This window comes from Megalobrama amblycephala, linkage group LG2, assembly GCF_018812025.1.
Source record: "Megalobrama amblycephala isolate DHTTF-2021 linkage group LG2, ASM1881202v1, whole genome shotgun sequence".
Lineage (NCBI taxonomy): Eukaryota > Metazoa > Chordata > Actinopteri > Cypriniformes > Xenocyprididae > Megalobrama > Megalobrama amblycephala.
Genome location: NC_063045.1, coordinates 2,905,044 through 2,922,633, shown reverse-complemented (window position 1 = coordinate 2,922,633; position 17,590 = coordinate 2,905,044). Strand labels below are relative to the sequence as shown.

General features: G+C 37.3%; 1 long non-coding RNA gene across 1 annotated transcript; it reads right to left on the bottom strand.

Moving 5' to 3' along the window:
- Positions 1–3,238: 3,238 nt before the first annotated feature.
- LOC125263174 lies at positions 3,239–3,892 on the bottom strand. The gene is made up of 2 exons (XR_007183707.1): positions 3,833–3,892; positions 3,239–3,743 (listed from the first exon to the last, which is right to left on the bottom strand). It is a non-coding gene; the product is annotated as an uncharacterized LOC125263174 (long non-coding RNA).
- Between the last annotated feature and the right edge of the window lie 13,698 nt (positions 3,893–17,590).

The following is a 17,590-nucleotide window of genomic DNA, read 5'->3' as shown; positions in this document are numbered from 1 at the left end:
TAGTGAAGTGCCATGTGTGGTTTTACCTGCGGTGATCTAATTAGAGTACTTTTAATTTAAAATGAATAAAGTTCTAACTCAGTAATAATATTTAAATTTCACCCTTTAAAAGCGAAGTTAAGTTTTATAGATATTGTTTGTGTATTAAATTTGCATCTGTGTCCTATCTCAAACTACTCTACTGTCAGCTCAAACTTTTCAAATCTATCATGTTTTCAAAAAAAAAAAAAAAAAAAAATATATATATATATATATATATATATATATATATATATATATATATATATACATATAGTACAGTCCAAAAGTTTGGAACCACTAAGATTTTTAATGTTTTTAAAAGAAGTTTCGTCTGCTCACCAAGGCTACATTTATTTAATTAAAAATACAGTAATATTGTGAAATATTATTACAATTTAAAATAACTGTGTACTATTTAAATATATTTGACAAAGTAATTTATTCCTGTGATGCAAAGCTGAATTTTCAGCATCGTTACTCCAGTCTTCAGTGTCACATGATCCTTCAGAAATCATTCTAATATGCTGATTGCTGCTCAAGAAACATTTATGATTATTTTCAATGTTGAAAACAGTTGTGTACTTTTTTTTCAGGATTCCTTGATGAATAGAAAGTTCAAAAGAACAGCATTTATCTGAAATACAAAGCTTCTGTAGCATTATACACTACGTTCAAAAGTTTGGGGTCAGTAAGAATTTTTATTTTAATTTTTTTGAAAAGAAATTAAAGAAATGAATACTTTTATTCAGCAAGGATGCATTAAATCAATCAAAAGTGACAGTAAAGACATTTATAATGTTACAAAAGATTAGATTTCAGATAAACACTGTTCTTTTGAACTTTCTATTCATCAAATAATCCTGAAAAAAAATATTGTACACAAATATTTTGTACAATTGTACACATTAAATGTTTCTTGAGCAGCAGATCAGCATATTAGAATGATTTCTGAAGGATCATGTGACACTGAAGACTGGAGTAACGATGCTGAAAATTCAGCTTTGCCATCACAGGAATAAATTACTTTGTGAAATATATTCAAATAGAAAACAGTTATTTTAAATTGTAATAATATTTCACAATATTACTGTTTTTACTGTATTTTTAATTAAATAAATGTAGCCTTGGTGAGCAGACAAAACTTCTTTTAAAAACATTAAAAATCTTAGTGGTTCCAAACTTTTGGACTGTACTGTATATATATATATATATATATATATATATATATATATATATATATATATATATAGGCTTACATGTTTTGTTTCTTAAAAACATAACAGATTATATATATATATAAATAGAAAAGGAACCGGCCCCCAGATGTGTCCACGACATCGAATCTGGTCCCCTTTTAAAAAAGTTTGGACACCCCTGGTTGAAAGTGTAGTTTTACGATGACTTTACCGTAAGAAAATGGTATTTCGCGGTTTTGGTCGTCCTTCAATTCGATGGTAATATCTGTGATGAGCCCCTTGTTGACCGATGCGTAATGTGGTTTGTCGTATCTAACACTGACGATATCATTGTTTTCACCCGTTATATGTACGCATCTCAAAAGGGGGACATACGAATCACCAACCAATTGATATTGGATAATGTTGGTGTAAACATACATAATATAGAAATCCGTGTTGATATCGGCTTGATGAGGAGCTATGTAGTTTGGCTCGTTGTAAAATCAGCATCTTTATGGTACGCCGAACGGATTCACTAGCATCATCCGGATTCACTCCTAAAATAGCTGCTAGTTTAGGTTGTAAATGTTTCGGGACTGGTGCGGAGGCGGTGTTTAGGGCGAAAATTCCGTCGTCATTATTAAGAGGGTACCAACTTCTAGGATATTCAATTTCAATAAGCACGACCTCCCATTTATCTTTCAAGTTAATAGGACTCGCTAACCTTGTTCTGTAACTAGAGATACGATTTTCCGGATAAACCGACAAAGAAGCGTTGCACGGCAGTGTAACGTAGAATCCGTTTTCGCCCATTGTACCCCGTTTACTCAAATGATCAAATCCTGTATGTGTTCAAGTGTTTTAAGGTGATTGCAAGTCCACCAGAGTTTTTTTGTCTACATAACTATTAAATTTCGATGGCCATCCTAACCATTTCACTAAGACAAGCGTAGATCTCCCCTGTTTTTTCTCCCCTAAAATTTTTTCCACCTTAAACGCTTTGTTTTTGCTCACGATTATTTTTTGTAACTCTTTTTCATAAAAAACTCTGTCAATGACCTCACCGTCATAATCAGACAGTCTGTAAACATGAAAAATTCTTCTGTGTAGTTCTGTTCATATCCTTTGGTGAACGGTCCTCTCACTTTAGAAATTCGAACAACGTCTCCGATTTTATATATTTAAATACTGCTTTTTCATTCTTCTTTATATCTCAGTACAGATTTTGAAACACCAGACCCTCACATTTTCTTTGTTGACATCCACTGGTCTCATCCTAATACTGCGATGATAACTGGTGTTGTAGCCAGTTGGTATGGTGTTGGTAGCCCTGCATGATATCTTGTAAAACATCCACATAACGTCGGGAATTTGTAGCCGTTAAATATCGCCACATTCTACTTTTTAGCATTCTATTGAAACGCTCCACGACGCTGGCTTTCAAATCAGTAGCCGTTGCGAAATGATTAATGTTGTGCTTTTTCATCACATCTTGAAAACGCTTGTTAAAAAACTCTGTTCCCTGGTCTGTCTGCAATTTCTGCGGCACACGCCTATCTCCAAGTATAGACTCGAACACTTAAGTCACCTCGAACCCATGTGTACTTACTAAACACGTTGATGCATGTCAGCAAATATTTATTATTATCATTATCCTTGGAATAGGTAGACATGTCAACGAGATCCGCTTGGAATTGGGTATCCACTCCGTACACGATGACTCTATTGCGTTTGTATTTTATAGGAGCGGCTCTGTGTAATGTGTAAGCATTCTCCCCAGCCAACCAATCCGAAACCTCTTTATCGGTTAGACGTACTCCACTATCCTTTAAAATGGACTCTTTTAATCGCTTTTTACCACCTAAAAAGACAGGGTTGGACGGTGTATAATAAGCTTTTTTCATGAGCTCCGACATGTTGCCGTTTCAACCCTCACACAAGAATTGTGTGACACTACTGTTATATGTGGTGCAGTGCTGAAACTGAATATACATAAAGTCTGTAATAAATGTATTAAAACATGGAGAGACTCTTGAACCTAAGAGTGAGAAAACTTTATTGATAAAGACAAGCAAATACATATGACAGATATACAGCAGTAGTAAAGCGAGATCTGTGTCTCTTTGTTCTTTTTTTATTATTTGAGAGAAATATAAACAATAAAGCCTTACAAATATGATTTTTAAAAATCTGACACTGAAACAGAGAGCAGAAGCTCAAATAATCATCAGTATTTATCATGACAAAACACTAGAAGAACAAAAAACACACTTGAATAATCTTAAAGTTCAGCATTCTACATTCAATTTAAAAAAAGATGAACATATAAAGCTATAAACTAATATATCTCACAAATATTTGTATATGAAAAGTACAGTGTGAGAAATTACATTATCAGTTAAGTTCCTGATGTGTGAATCTCTGCTTGATCTCCTTCAGCTCTTCTGGATCTGATTTCATAAACCACAAGAATGACAGTAGCCACGCCCACCAGAGCAGAGAGGACCAATCGGATCACAGCTTCAGTAGGACCACAACAGTGGACTGAGGAATAAAAACATCAAACTGAGATCAGATCAGTCAATAAACACTAATATCAGCGCTGACATCAACTAATATCAGCACTGCCGTACCTGAACATGTGTGACAGAGGTGAGTGATGTCCAGATGTTGAGTCTGGTTGCTGATGGGATTGTTAAGCACACAGCTGTAGGTGTTTTTATCCTGATATTCCACCTCCAGAGGTAGAGAGAGACTGATGCTGAGATCAGACACACTGATGCTGGACAATGAACTGTTTCCTTTGTACCAGGAGAGAGTCACATGACTCACATTAACAGCTGAACACACCAATGAACAATTTGATGATGATGATGATGAAGAACATTGTGAAGAGTTACTGCTGATGACAGGAACAGGCAGACGAGCTGAAAAACATGAGAGAATAAAGAGAAATGAGGATCAATGAAGATATTCAAGAAACACAGAGAGGAACCAAGATGATCAAAAGATAAAACAAAGATAAATAATATAAACCTGTCTGTCAATGTAAAAAAATAAAATAAATAAATAAAAGTAAGGGGATAAGTCATTTTAACTAATTAGTCACGATAAGATCTTGATCTATCTGTAATAAATAAAACATGTGAAACTGATATTTAACTCACCGTATACAGTGAGACAAACAAAAGAATGGCTTCTGTAAATTATGTTCTGGTTATAACATCCAGCATGTTCAGTTGTGATGTTTGTGATGGTCAGAGATCCAGTTTGATTGTCCAGCTTCAGTCTGTCTCTGAATCTCTCATCAAGAACATCATCATATACAGTGATGTTGTCGACCCGTTTATTGATTTCAGCTATTAAAGTGTTTTCATCTCCAAACCTCAACTGAATCGCATCCATCCATTCATAAAGATCAGAGTTTATAGAGACTGAATCTCCCTCCGTCAATGACACTGTCAAACACACAGAACAAACAGAAACAGGGTTTGTCACAGAAAAAAGAAAATAATGGCTTATTAAATTAAAGTTTAAAACTGAAATAATATACAAAAATAAACAAAATGGTGAATGAAAAAACAGGTGTACATTTTTGTGTGTGTGTGTGTGTGTGTGTGTGTGTGTGTATAAACTCACCATTGACAGTGAGATAGAAATCAATCCACATATAATTATCCAGTTGATAAACTCCAGCATGTTCAGTTGTGATGTTTGTGATGGTCAGAGATCCAGTTTGATTGTCCAGTTTCAGTCTGTCTCTGAATCTCCCATCAAGAACATCACGATATACAGTGATGTTGTCAGCCCGTTTGTTGATTTTAGCTATTAAAGTGTGTTCATATCCAAACCTCCACTCAATCACACCAGCATCCGTTACTTCAGTATGACCAGAGTTTAGTGTGACTGAATCTCCCTCCTTCACTACTTTCTTCACTACTCCACACTGTTCTGCAACACCTGAAGAACAGAGTTTTTCACAGATTAGACATTAAACATTACAGTAAAAGTGTTTTTTTAGTTATTTTTCCATATAAAAATAAATGAATATTTAACCCTCTACCGCACGCATTATGATAAATTTATAAAAAAAAAATATTTGACTCTTTTTCTTTTCTTCGAATGGCTTAACTTGAAGTGCTGTAAAAAAAAATTTGGAAAAAAATATTATTTTAAGGTACTTTATGATATGTTGCCATATGGCAACAACGCGCAATAGTGGAAATAACTTAAAATAAGTGTAAGTGTATATAGTTAATATTTTTCCTCAGAAATGTTGTTTGTATTGAATAAATTGGTGCTATTATAAGCTTTAGCAGTAAATATAAACAACACCTTATACTTATTTTCCAACATCTTGTGCTTTTATTTATGGAATTTATTATTTTGCTGAATAATGCTTTATATTCTTTGAATTTCATTACGTTTTTCGTGAATATTATTTAAATTGCAAATGTAGACAGTTAAAAACAAATCTAATACTGTTCATCATGTTTCATAAAACATTGACATAAAACCAAAAATATTGTAGTTCATGAAAATTCAACATTACGCAATCTTATGAGAGGAAGGTTATGAACATGAACCCCCCATAATCCTTGAAACTTCACCTTTTTTCTGTACTAAACTTCACAAAGCAGTTTTTTTCAGAGGTGAGACACATGTACACATCACATTTGGTGCACTTCACCCTAACAATACACTTACATCCACTTGCACCTGCCTTTTTGAGACACTATGGTAGGCCAGTGGTAGGTCTGGGCCAGTATACTGGCTGTGATGGCAGATCTCTGATGTTGATTTAATCCCTAATATAAATGCCATGGCAGTCCTTGACATACGACTAATCAACATTATATCACTAGCATTAATGTTGTTATTGTTACAGCTTAACAGACTGCAGTTAACTTTTGCTAGCTATCTAACCTATTATAATAATGTCATGCCATTATTGCGCAGTGTTGCCATATGGCAACACAGACATTTTATCGATTTACCAAAAACTAATTTCATAATTTTTTTTTTTGAGTGGTGAATATGTTATCATAACTTACCTGAGATAATGTTAACAATTTTTTTGTGAATGTGACATGGGCGGGTCCTTGTTTGTTACAGACGTTTTAATTTGCTTTCAGCAACTACATACAAGAGACGGCAGTCTGTCAGAAAATCGCGCCACAGAAAAAAATTGCATGTCATGTGACTTAACCAAAGCACATCATTGGCTAAACTAAGGTCTTCTCTTACCAACAAAAAAAAACGAGAATGTTCTGTTAAAGAGACAGTGGCAAGGAAATGAACACAAAGTGTATGTTGCCATATGGCAACACTATGCGGTAGAGGGTTAAATGAATATTTTAATGAAGGCTTTATCAAACCAACATCAAGTGATTTTACTGCTTTAATGTCACACTAAAACTAATGCTATTGAGTATCTGAGCTTCATATTTATATTATATTAGTTAATGAGTTTAGAGCTGAATTCAAACCTAATCTCTCAGTAAAATCACAGTTTTAATTATTTTTAACCGTAGCATGTTTGTTCTCTTTGGGTTTAGTTTTCTCTGTTTCCATTTGCCTGTGTTCTCTATCATTAGTTCATTAATCCCAGACCTGTTTCTGTCTACATTACGTGGTTGTGTTTCTCCTCATGATTCTCCTGTGTATTGTGTGGATTATTAGATTAAAGACTGTTCTTTGAGTTATTTCCTGAGTCGTGCGCTTCATTACAGCCACCGTCGCTGACACTAACAGTGAATGTTAATCTTCTCTAACTAATTTAACCAGTAATTTATCACATGGTACCAGAACAGAAACAATTGAAGCCATAAAAACACATTTAAAACTCACCATCCAGACGCCACAAACAGAGCAAAACTAACTTGAGGAACATTTTCTTCATCGGTTCACTGAAAAGCCCACGATAGTGACTCTTAAAATGTCTGAAAACCCTCAGATTGATCTGAAACACACTGAACTGTGATATTTATCTGGTTGTGTGTGAATCCTCCCCCAACCTCAGTTTCCGTTCACACGTCCATCTTCTTTAACATCACGAAAACAGGGTTGCCAACTCTCACGCATCTGGCGTGACACTCACGCTTTCAGCATCAATCTCACGCTCTCACGCACACGCAAGAAATGTCACGCCAAAATCCATTTTTCTCCCCTCTCAATCCGTTAATTTTCTGTTGATGACTAGACCACAGCGTATTAATGACAGGAGAGGAGTTTAAGGCCCACAGCTGTTACATCTCCCTACAACGTTCTCACTGCAGTATTCTCTGATCGTTGATTGGCTGAAAACCTTGCACCTGATACGTCAGTTGCGTGTGAGAAGTTCAGAGAGAGTTCGGAGCATAGGTTTCACGTGTGAAAGTTTGGAAGACAATCAAGGTAAGCAAATAATAAAATGGTGAGCCTTGTCACTACAGACGTAGCCTTGCCTAATCAGTCTGTGTGCCGAGACTAAGTTACAGACTTCAACTATAGTTGCAAATGTTGTCTGACGTGCATTATGATGTGGGCTAGCTAAATTGCTCAATAAAAATAGTCTCATGTAGGGTCCGAAATTAACACCCGCCAAGCACCAAATGCGGGTAGATTTTCCGCTTGGCGAGCAAATCTCAAAAGGCTATCTGCCACACTGGCGGGTTAATGTTCATACCGGTTCATACCAAAATATGAAATTTTCAGCGCGCACGAGCAGAGAGAGAGAGAGAGAGCCCCGGCCGCGCGCGCGCACTCAATATACAGAGCGGCCAAAGCGTCAAGCTTCCCCTTACTTTTTGACAAGCGTCTTTGACAAAGCGGCCAGAGCTTCTTTGCAGCTCAAGTCGGCGGCGATGTGTACGTACAGTTAACGCTCTATTTGTTGAGGGCGCTGAGGAAAAAGGATATGTGAAGCTCCTGCCACTGGAAGAAGCGGTCGCCGCCCATTTGTGGCCGCGCACCCATCATCTTCAGCACTCCCGGATCGTGCACACTCCGCCGCTGGCCAGGCTGCTTCTGCTTTACACACCATGGCCGTTATTTTCTCGAGAAAAGGAGTTTTCTCATAGCGTTTGCAACGCAATACTCGTTCCCTTATCTCTCAGGGAACCGAAGTTACGTAAGTAACCGAGTATGTTATATACGTTTTGTTATATAACAACCGATATGACAACTTTAGCACATTTATCAGCTATACATTCATTCAGTGTTTCCCATTAATGACCCTCTGCTGCCGCCACCGTTTCATAATGAACTGAAAATTTAAAACATACTACGTTTGCCAACGAACTAAAATCGAAACTGTGATATGGCTTTGTGCCTTTATAAAACAGCAAAAGACAGTGATTAAGTACAGTCTGTCTGTGCTGCGTGTTTTAAAGAGAAGTGAGCGCATTTGCGCACGCGATCAGCTGGTGATCTGGTGATCAAATTAAAAGCTCAAGGATTTATCTTTTAAAAAGAAATGAGTACAAAAGTATTGTAAAAAAAAAAATGTTTGAACCCTTAATGTCCAGGTACAAGTCAATGCTGTTTCTTTGTTCAATTTGCAACTGTACATGGGTTGAAGCTCTTAATTTTGAGTTTCCAGAGTGCACCAGATTGATGCATTTAACCTTAAAATGTACAAAATTTTCTTCCGGGGGGGCATGCCCGCCGGACCCCCCTAGCGGAAGTACATCCAACAGAGTTTTACAAATTACAGTATCAAATAATGTACATTTTCTGAACAAGAATACGACAACAAAAGCTCCTTTCATGTCAGTAAAGCTATTAATAGAAAATTTAAATGTCTTTGGACAAATATAGATTTGAGCTAAGCCCCGAATGTTTACAATGTCTGGCTCCGCCCCTGTCAGGTAACAAAACTGACAAAAAATAAAATAAATTATTTCACTCCAATGATACTAAGTAAACATGGACTGACATTGATTTTTAAAATTAGGGTTACCAAACATTTTCTCCGCGCACACGCGTAAACTGAAATTTTTACAAAGTCTCACTCCAGCCAAAGTCCCAAAGTTGGCAACCCTGCGAAAATCAACAAGCTTTTGCTGATCTTACATTTTCAAATGAATTCTGGGCCTGAATGAAAACTAATAGCAGAAGAGTGAAATATTGGACTAGATATCTGAATTTACTGTGTTATTAGTGTTAGCTGTCAATCATATTTGACTTGTGACTTTATTTCAGTGTAAAGATGTTTTTTGTGGAGTGGAAGATTGTGATCTTCTTATTAGCAGGAGAGAAAATGAAGAAACACTTCAGCCACAAACTGCTGACACACACAGTGACGACACACATCCAGCAGAAGCTGTTTATCCACCGACAGATCAAACCAGACACACTGACGCTTGAACAGATAAAATAAAAGAGAAAAACCATTGCAGCATCCATTTTGACTCAAAAGCCAGTAAATCACATGTATAATGTTTGTGTTGTTACAACAAAATCCATGAGTGAACATTAATGCAAATATATAGTAACCTATCGTTCATTTAGAAAAATATCATTTGGTTACCAGAACGTTTTGGTCTTTCAAAAATTTGATGTGAAATGTTTGAGTTCATAATCAGATTATTCGCTTTTGATTGCAAACTTTTGTATTTTTGCTATGCAAAATCTGAGCAAAATAACTCTTTTTAAACTGTACTTGAAACACATGTGTGTTTACCTTGGACGTTTCATCTGGAGAAACTGAGAAGTGTAGAATTGCTACTAAAGTGCGGAAATGATTTTTGATAGCAATCTTTCTTTTGAAAGCCACATTTCTCTTATTTGTAAAACCGCTTTTTTCCATCTTAAAAACATCTCTAAATTACAGCATATGCTCTCAATGTCACAGATCCCCTGTATCCCTGGACTACTATTCCCATCATCCTCACCTGCACTCACTTCCCTCGTCATCTCCCCATCATCACTCATCTCCTGCACCTGGACTTGATTATCTTCACTGCCTTTATATTGCACTCACTCCCTTCACTCCTCGTCCGTTCTCTGTTGTGTTAGATGTATGTTTTGGTGTTCCTTGCCTTGAGTTAATTAAAGTGGTTCTATATTTGTGGAAATCCGTATCTGCCTCATCTCTGCACCAGCGTACCTGTAACACTCAATGTCAGATACAGAAAAGTTAATTCATGTGTTCATGACCTCAAGGCTAGATTATTGCAATGCTTTATGGGTGGTTGCTCCGCAGGCCTGATAAACCAACTCAAGTAACTAGAGTTCTTACTAGAACCAGGAAGTGTGACCATATTAGCCCAGTTCTGTCAACACTGGCTCCTTATCAAACATCGCATACATTTTAAAATCCTGCTGATTACTTAGAGAGCCCTGAATGGTTTAGCCTTTATCACTTTACAGTAGGGGTGTCACAATATACCGGTATTGACGATAACCGTGATATTCAAAGCATGAAATATCGATATCGTGTTAATTTAGGGTGTGACAATTATACCGGTATTGACGATAACCATGATATTTAAAATGAATAGGACGCTTATGATATCATGACATGTAAATACTCCAGCGCCAGTACCTGGTTGAGCTCTCAGGTGGCAGTATTGCACCTTAACGCTGACGCCTGTCAAAGACGTAGACGCAGCGCACAGCTATTCCAAACAGGAGAGCGAGAGGCTCTGTTCACACCCGAAAAAAGTAAATAAGCTCGACAGTATGGGAGTTTTTCGGCTCCTTAGACAGCCCAATCCGCAGGATTTGCCTAGCTACAGCCAGTGCGAAAGGTGGCAACACCATCAACCTCTTACCCACCTCCGTGTCCATCACCCTGCAGATGACTCCATTTTACAGAGAGTAAGTTGCGATTATTTTACTAGTCATGGAATGGGAAATGTTATATTAACCTGTTAACAGCGATTTTCTGTGTTCACGTATTTAAATAAAGGGTGATTATTTTAAGTACCGGGTTTTCTTTATTCGTCTTACTCAGCGTGATGTAGATATGCATGCAGTTATTTGCCCTGTAACGCCTGGATGGATCCGTTCAGAGTCAATAAACTTTGGAGTTTTCAGAACGCTTTTAACCTGGTGAACTTTGTTTATAAATCACTAAATCGGCGCCGGACGGCTGTGACTTTCGGCAGGTTTGTGGGCCTGCGATGGTAAACAGAAAAGTCCAACTTCCTCACTTTGGTGACTACAAAAGGAGCACCCCCCCCAGAGACTGACCAGATCCACATTCCAACACCCCACACACACAGGGACACACAAAAACACACACACAGACACATATAGAAACACACAATCATACATTTTTGACTGTATGTGTAAAATACAACTACGCTGACGTATACCCATCCTGTATTTTGAAGCGCATGCATGTTTCCTAGTGTTAAATGAGTGTATTTGTGCTAGTGTGCATTTTAATGAGAATTTTGTCTGTAAACCGTAACTCCTTCTCTATGCCTTTCTGACCTATCGAGTTTGATCTCGTTTTAAAGCTCCGGACTTGAGCTATTCATTGAGACATGTCACAAAACGGACAAATGCATTTTTCTATGTGTTTAATGATCCTGTGAAGAACGTACTCCATCTCGAAATCCGATCTGATGGGCATTAAGTATGCAAACTCAGCTAGGATTCCAAACAAAGGAACTTTGCCCGCCAAATAGTGCTGCGCCTCTATTGGTCGCTACAATTCAGGAGGTGTGTTAGCTTGGGTTCCATAAAACAACGACACACACCTTCACCTCCTCTCTTCGCGCTCTCCTTCTTCTTCTCCTTTGTCTCCCGACTGACTCACGAGCACCTCGTGCACGGATGCCTCAGGTGACCGCGCTTCCCAACCACGCGCGCAGCTCGGGAGGACCACTTCTTTAGACTCTCTCTCTCTTCGGCTAAGTTACTTAAGCTTAAACCTCTTTTGAAAACCCCGGGAGAAACCCTCTCTGAAAGGACCAACCCAGCCAGGCGCATTGAAACTGCTACACACGGACTTGAACCAATAAGCAAGTATTATCATTTATCTGAATTTGTCTAAACTGATTTCTGTGCTGGCTCTCTCTCAAAAAGGTTTAACAAAGAATTTGCCATCCTTTGATCATCTTTCTTTCCATGTCTTTCTTCATTTTCACTCTTGTGTATATATATGTGTATACCTTCTGTATATATTTTAGACGTATAATCTCAGTCATAGCTGCATATATTAAACACTTTAATTCATGCTCGATTGTTCTGGTGTTCTTTCAACTGAAGACCAAGTCACTTTAACGTTTTTCGATCGCTTTATGCTTTAGTTATTTTCATGGCCAGAGAATAACTCTGTTTATAATATTCTGTGAGGGACTTAGTTTGCTGGACAAACGAACAGTTTCTCTAAATAATTATTAAACCAGAACTAATCATATATGTAATTGATTATAATTCGTTGTAATTGATTCACAATATATGTTTAATTCCCCGTTGGGTCGATATATGAATCATAATTTATTCATAACCTTATGAATTATTATATTCATATTTCATCCATAAATTGATTAATAACTGTACGAACCGCTACATTCGTTATATATTACAGCCCTCAAAATTCAAGATACACGGGCATTTTTTGCCCTGACAATTTTTTGTCAATATATCATATTATAAGATGTAGTTTTTTTACAATATCACACGATGAAAAGGGCCGTTTTCCCCAAATCAGCACAGATGCAATGTTCCTTCAACTTGTTAAATGAACAATGTGAGTTACATTTTAGTCACAGTATTGTTAATATTGTTTGTTTTTTTCTTTATTTCGCCAACAAAAATTTCAAAATGATGAACAGCAGAACAAAGCCCCATGCAACAGAAATGTTTTTGTTATTCTGACTGAATCCACGTTTAGAACGAATGAATCCGAGCTTCGTTCCTGAATGAATCAGTCATTTGAACAAATCGTTTGACTCACTCACTCATTAAGACAGTGACTTGCTGCCACCTACAGGCAGTTTAGTTTAGTTTCATATTTAAGGGACATTAAAAAGTTAAAATTAGAAAAAAAATTTAAATATTTAAATATTAAATTAAATTTATGTAGACAAATTGTAAATGCTGTGTAAATATATGTCACTTCTCATTCTGTGTCACCTCTGTATTACAAAGATGGATTTTGTTGATAATGATTTCATTTGATTGGTAACAGCCATAATGTATAGGCTACTATGCTAGTAATAATTTTTATTTCTTCAGGTCTTAAAAAACCTTAAATTTGACTTAAAAAAATGTGCAGCAACCCTGAAAGAGAAAAACTAAATAAACAAAGTAAAAATTATTTAGACTGATAAATTTTCCCCCCCAAGGATTCTATAAATATTGCGATATATCGATACCGTGATATTTTTTGGCCACAATAACCGTGGTGTGAAAAATCCAATATCGTGACAGCCCTACTTTACAGTCCTTCATGCAGTCTCAAAACTCTGGCCAGCTGATAACACCTAGAATATCAAAATCAACCGCAGGCCAGTAGATCCTTTTCCTATTTAGCACCCAAACTCTGGAACAGTCTTCCTAGCCTTGTTCAGGCAGCAGACACTCTCTGTCAGTTTAAATCTAGACTAAAACACATCAGGATTGTCAGGCTGCATAAATTAGGTCAACTGGAACAGGAACACTCCCAAATGCCTGTGAAGACCTCGTCGATTAGACAGCCATCAGCACAGATCCTCAGAAATGACCACAACAACCAGACAAGACCTCTGAACAGACCCCTATGACCAGCTTCATCTCCTCGCTCCATAAGTGATGTATCCAGATCTTCAAGCAGAAGGAGCTGGATGAAATATTCTGGATGATAAACATACACAATCTGACTTGTGATGCAGGCTGAATCATAATCACGTGATTTTTGTTCATCTGGCCAGAGGAAGACTGGTCCCCTGACTGAGCCTGGTTTTTTTCTCTGTTTCTGTCACCTGATGGAGTTTGGATTCTTGCCACTGTTGCCTCTGTATACTTAGTTGGGGACACTTAATATTCTGCAATATTATTGACTTGAATGCACTGACACTATTGGATGTGAACTGAACTGAGCTGGATGATGATATCATTGTCAAATCAACATTAAAGGGCACCTATTATGCCCCTTTTTACAAGATGTAATATTGGTCTTGGGTGTCCCCAGAATGTATTTGTGAAGTTTCAGCACAAAATACTAGGGGTGGGAATCGGAGGGTACCTCACGATACGATACGATCACGATAAATGGCTCACGATAACGATAATATCGCGAGTCAGCGATTCTGCGATAATCGATATATCGCTAGACAATCCTATAATGATACATCGCGATATTGGTCTTAATATGAAAACAAAATGCACGTGAAAAGGTTAAGTGCAGGTTAACGGATAAATCCGATCTTATATGTACATTTAATAGAGTTCACGTCACCGAAAGCAAGAAATATGAGGTGCATTTTATTGACCATCAGTTAATTTCAAAATCAAAGACTGCAATAGGAGAGAGCGGCAACAGCACTGGTATAAGGTCTCATTACTTTTAATGAAGATAATTGTGTGTTATGCGTCTGCGACTTACTTTCACTTTCATATGCGGCAGTTTGCGCGTCAGCTTGCTGAAGAGATCTGCGGCGATGTGTGATGCAGTAGCGTTGTCATATCTGACTCTCACATGTTTCAGTTTTAGTATTTTGGGGAGAAGTAAAATTTACATATGTAGTTTCAACAACCAGATGCATTTAGACTGATCATAGACAGTTTTGACTGGAATGCGTCCCAGACCATCTCCTGAAGTGGTTTGAGCGATCGGATTTAAATCCGTCTCAAATGCGTTTTTAGGCATTTAGGCATTTAGACCTGGTCTTTTCACGATCGGATAGCTATCATGCATGAAGTCACCAGGTGCAAACAGACCCTTTGACGTTCTTCAAGCGCTTAGATATACACGGGAGCGTTCGAAAGCAGGCGTCTATCAGAGGATCCCTAATATATGCTTTCAAATGCTCCCGTGTATATCTAAGCGCTCGGTGAAGAACGTCAAAGATGTCTACGACTGTCACATCAATTGTATAAAAGTGCGTCAAGACTTTGAACTTAAACGTGGCTGGGGCATCTATTTTACTCACACTGCTGTCCGTCATCCTGTTAATAACCTCTTTTTCTTAGGCTAGTTAACTTAAGTTCACGTTTCCCTCATTCATGTGTCGAGCGCCGCCTTGAAGTAGGACGCTTTGAGCAAAGAAATCTATATATAGCGCTTTATTTTTTTAAATTAAAATATCGATATTTGGCGCAGCGATACGATTCTCGTATCACACAGAGAAGGATGACGATATATCGCCATATCGATATTTTGTCCCACCCCTACAAAATACCCCACAGTTAATTTATTATAACCATTTGAAAATGTCATTTTTGGGGCCTGTTTTAAAAAGAGCTGTTTTGGTGTGTACCACCTTAAATATAAATGAGCTGCATATCCCCGCCCTGCCTTTGGATGAGGGCGTAACTTGCATACCTATGGCAATAAACAGTCGGTAGAAGCAGAATGGCTGAGAGTGAGAGACCCGCTGTTTTGTATGGCATTCAGCCGTACATGTTTGAACCGGAATCAGACCCAGATGATGAAGAGACTCCGGCAGAAGAAACACAATTGAGAATGGAGCAGGACGTCTCTGAATGGTTATTTGATACATTTATGTACTTATAGAGTTTTAATCGCGTCCCCTTTGCAATTATGGATGTGCAACACACACACACACACTGTGATAACGTTCGTGCAATTTTTTGAAACTACAAACACAAATACTGTGATAACGTTTGCTAAGTAAACATACACAGTTTTTAATACAATATCTTTAAAAAAAAAATATATATATATATATACGTGTGGATACACACTATACAAACAAGGTTTAAATTATATACACAGACATTCTACAATGACGACAACAACTTTAGACGCATTTGTTATTGAATTGGCTGACATCGACTGAAATGACTATTTGCTCAAAAAACATTAAATACACTTACTTCTTCTGGAGGTGACGTTGGATCGCGAACAGTAGGCAACGATCCACACTTGAGGATTAACTTTGAAGCAAGACCTGCTTTGAATTGACCCTCGTTCTTCAAAACAGTCAGTCAAAAAATGATTCGCGCAAACATAAACGTATTTTGGAATTTTGAGTGGCGCCTTTCCTTCGTAAATAAAATCCATCCACTGCGTTTTCAGTGGCTCTGATGTCGGAAGTAAGTGAAAACTACTATGTTCATTATTACATCCCACAACAGAACACTTATGTTTCTTAGGAGACATTACCGGCTGTCGTTGAAACAATGGAGGATGGTTGACCGATCACCGAGGGCGGGGTCTATGCCAAAACCAGATTGTCAATCAAACCACGTGGGTGGGGCTTAGCGCAATTCTACGTCACAGTGAGAGCAATCTTAGAACAGGGCGTTCTGAGACAGTGCTTATGAATTATTGAGATTGTAAAAAAAACACTGGGTGGATTTTTCTCATTCTAGGGTGGTTTTGCTCACACACTGCCAACACACATTTATGGTCAAACACCATGTAAAAGTGAATTTTGCATAATAGGTGCCCTTTAATATGTCAACGTTAACCGCATTGAATCAATATCACTTTTGCACCCGCAAATAATGTTAAAAATAAAATCAATGGTAATGGCATTGGTGACATGCTTCATGCTGCAATGCATGCTGGGAGTCATGAGTTGTATACTATGGTGGCTCCCAGCATGCATCGCGGCATGACCATTGGATGTCACCATTGTTGAGATTCATATGCTGATTCTTGTGTGTGTATCAAAAGATGTTTTTTCCCATAATGTATTTAAAAAAGAAATTCAGAATATGATCTGTGGCAAGAAAGTATTATTGGTGAATCTAATATTTTAATAACAAATGACCACTTTTGGTAAGGAACAAGATTGTAAACTACTCTATTAGCTAAACTACTACCTGATCATGTTTCTGGTTTTCTTTGCAACAAATTATGTGTTTTAGTAAACACTGTTACACAAAATCACACAAAAATCCAAGAGTCAAACTGACCAACTAAATGAAACACCGATCACCGTAATGGTGACCAAACATTTTCAATAATACACCAACATCTAAACCTCTGTTAATTCTCAAAAAGAGCTTCTGCTGAGATCTTGAGAGATTTATTGTCTTCTTTTATCTTCAGTTGATTTCAGACTGTGTGGCTTTAAGTCAGTTCATTTTCTGAGAGTGCAAACATTGATTCAGTGACATTACCATTGATTTTTTGTTGAAATTTTAACATTAATTGAGGCTGCAAAAGTGATATTGATTCAACACAGTTAACGTTGACACATTAACACTGATTTAACATTATTTTGATCATTGATTGTTATCTGGGTATCCATAGGTAAAAACAGTTGACTGGATAATAT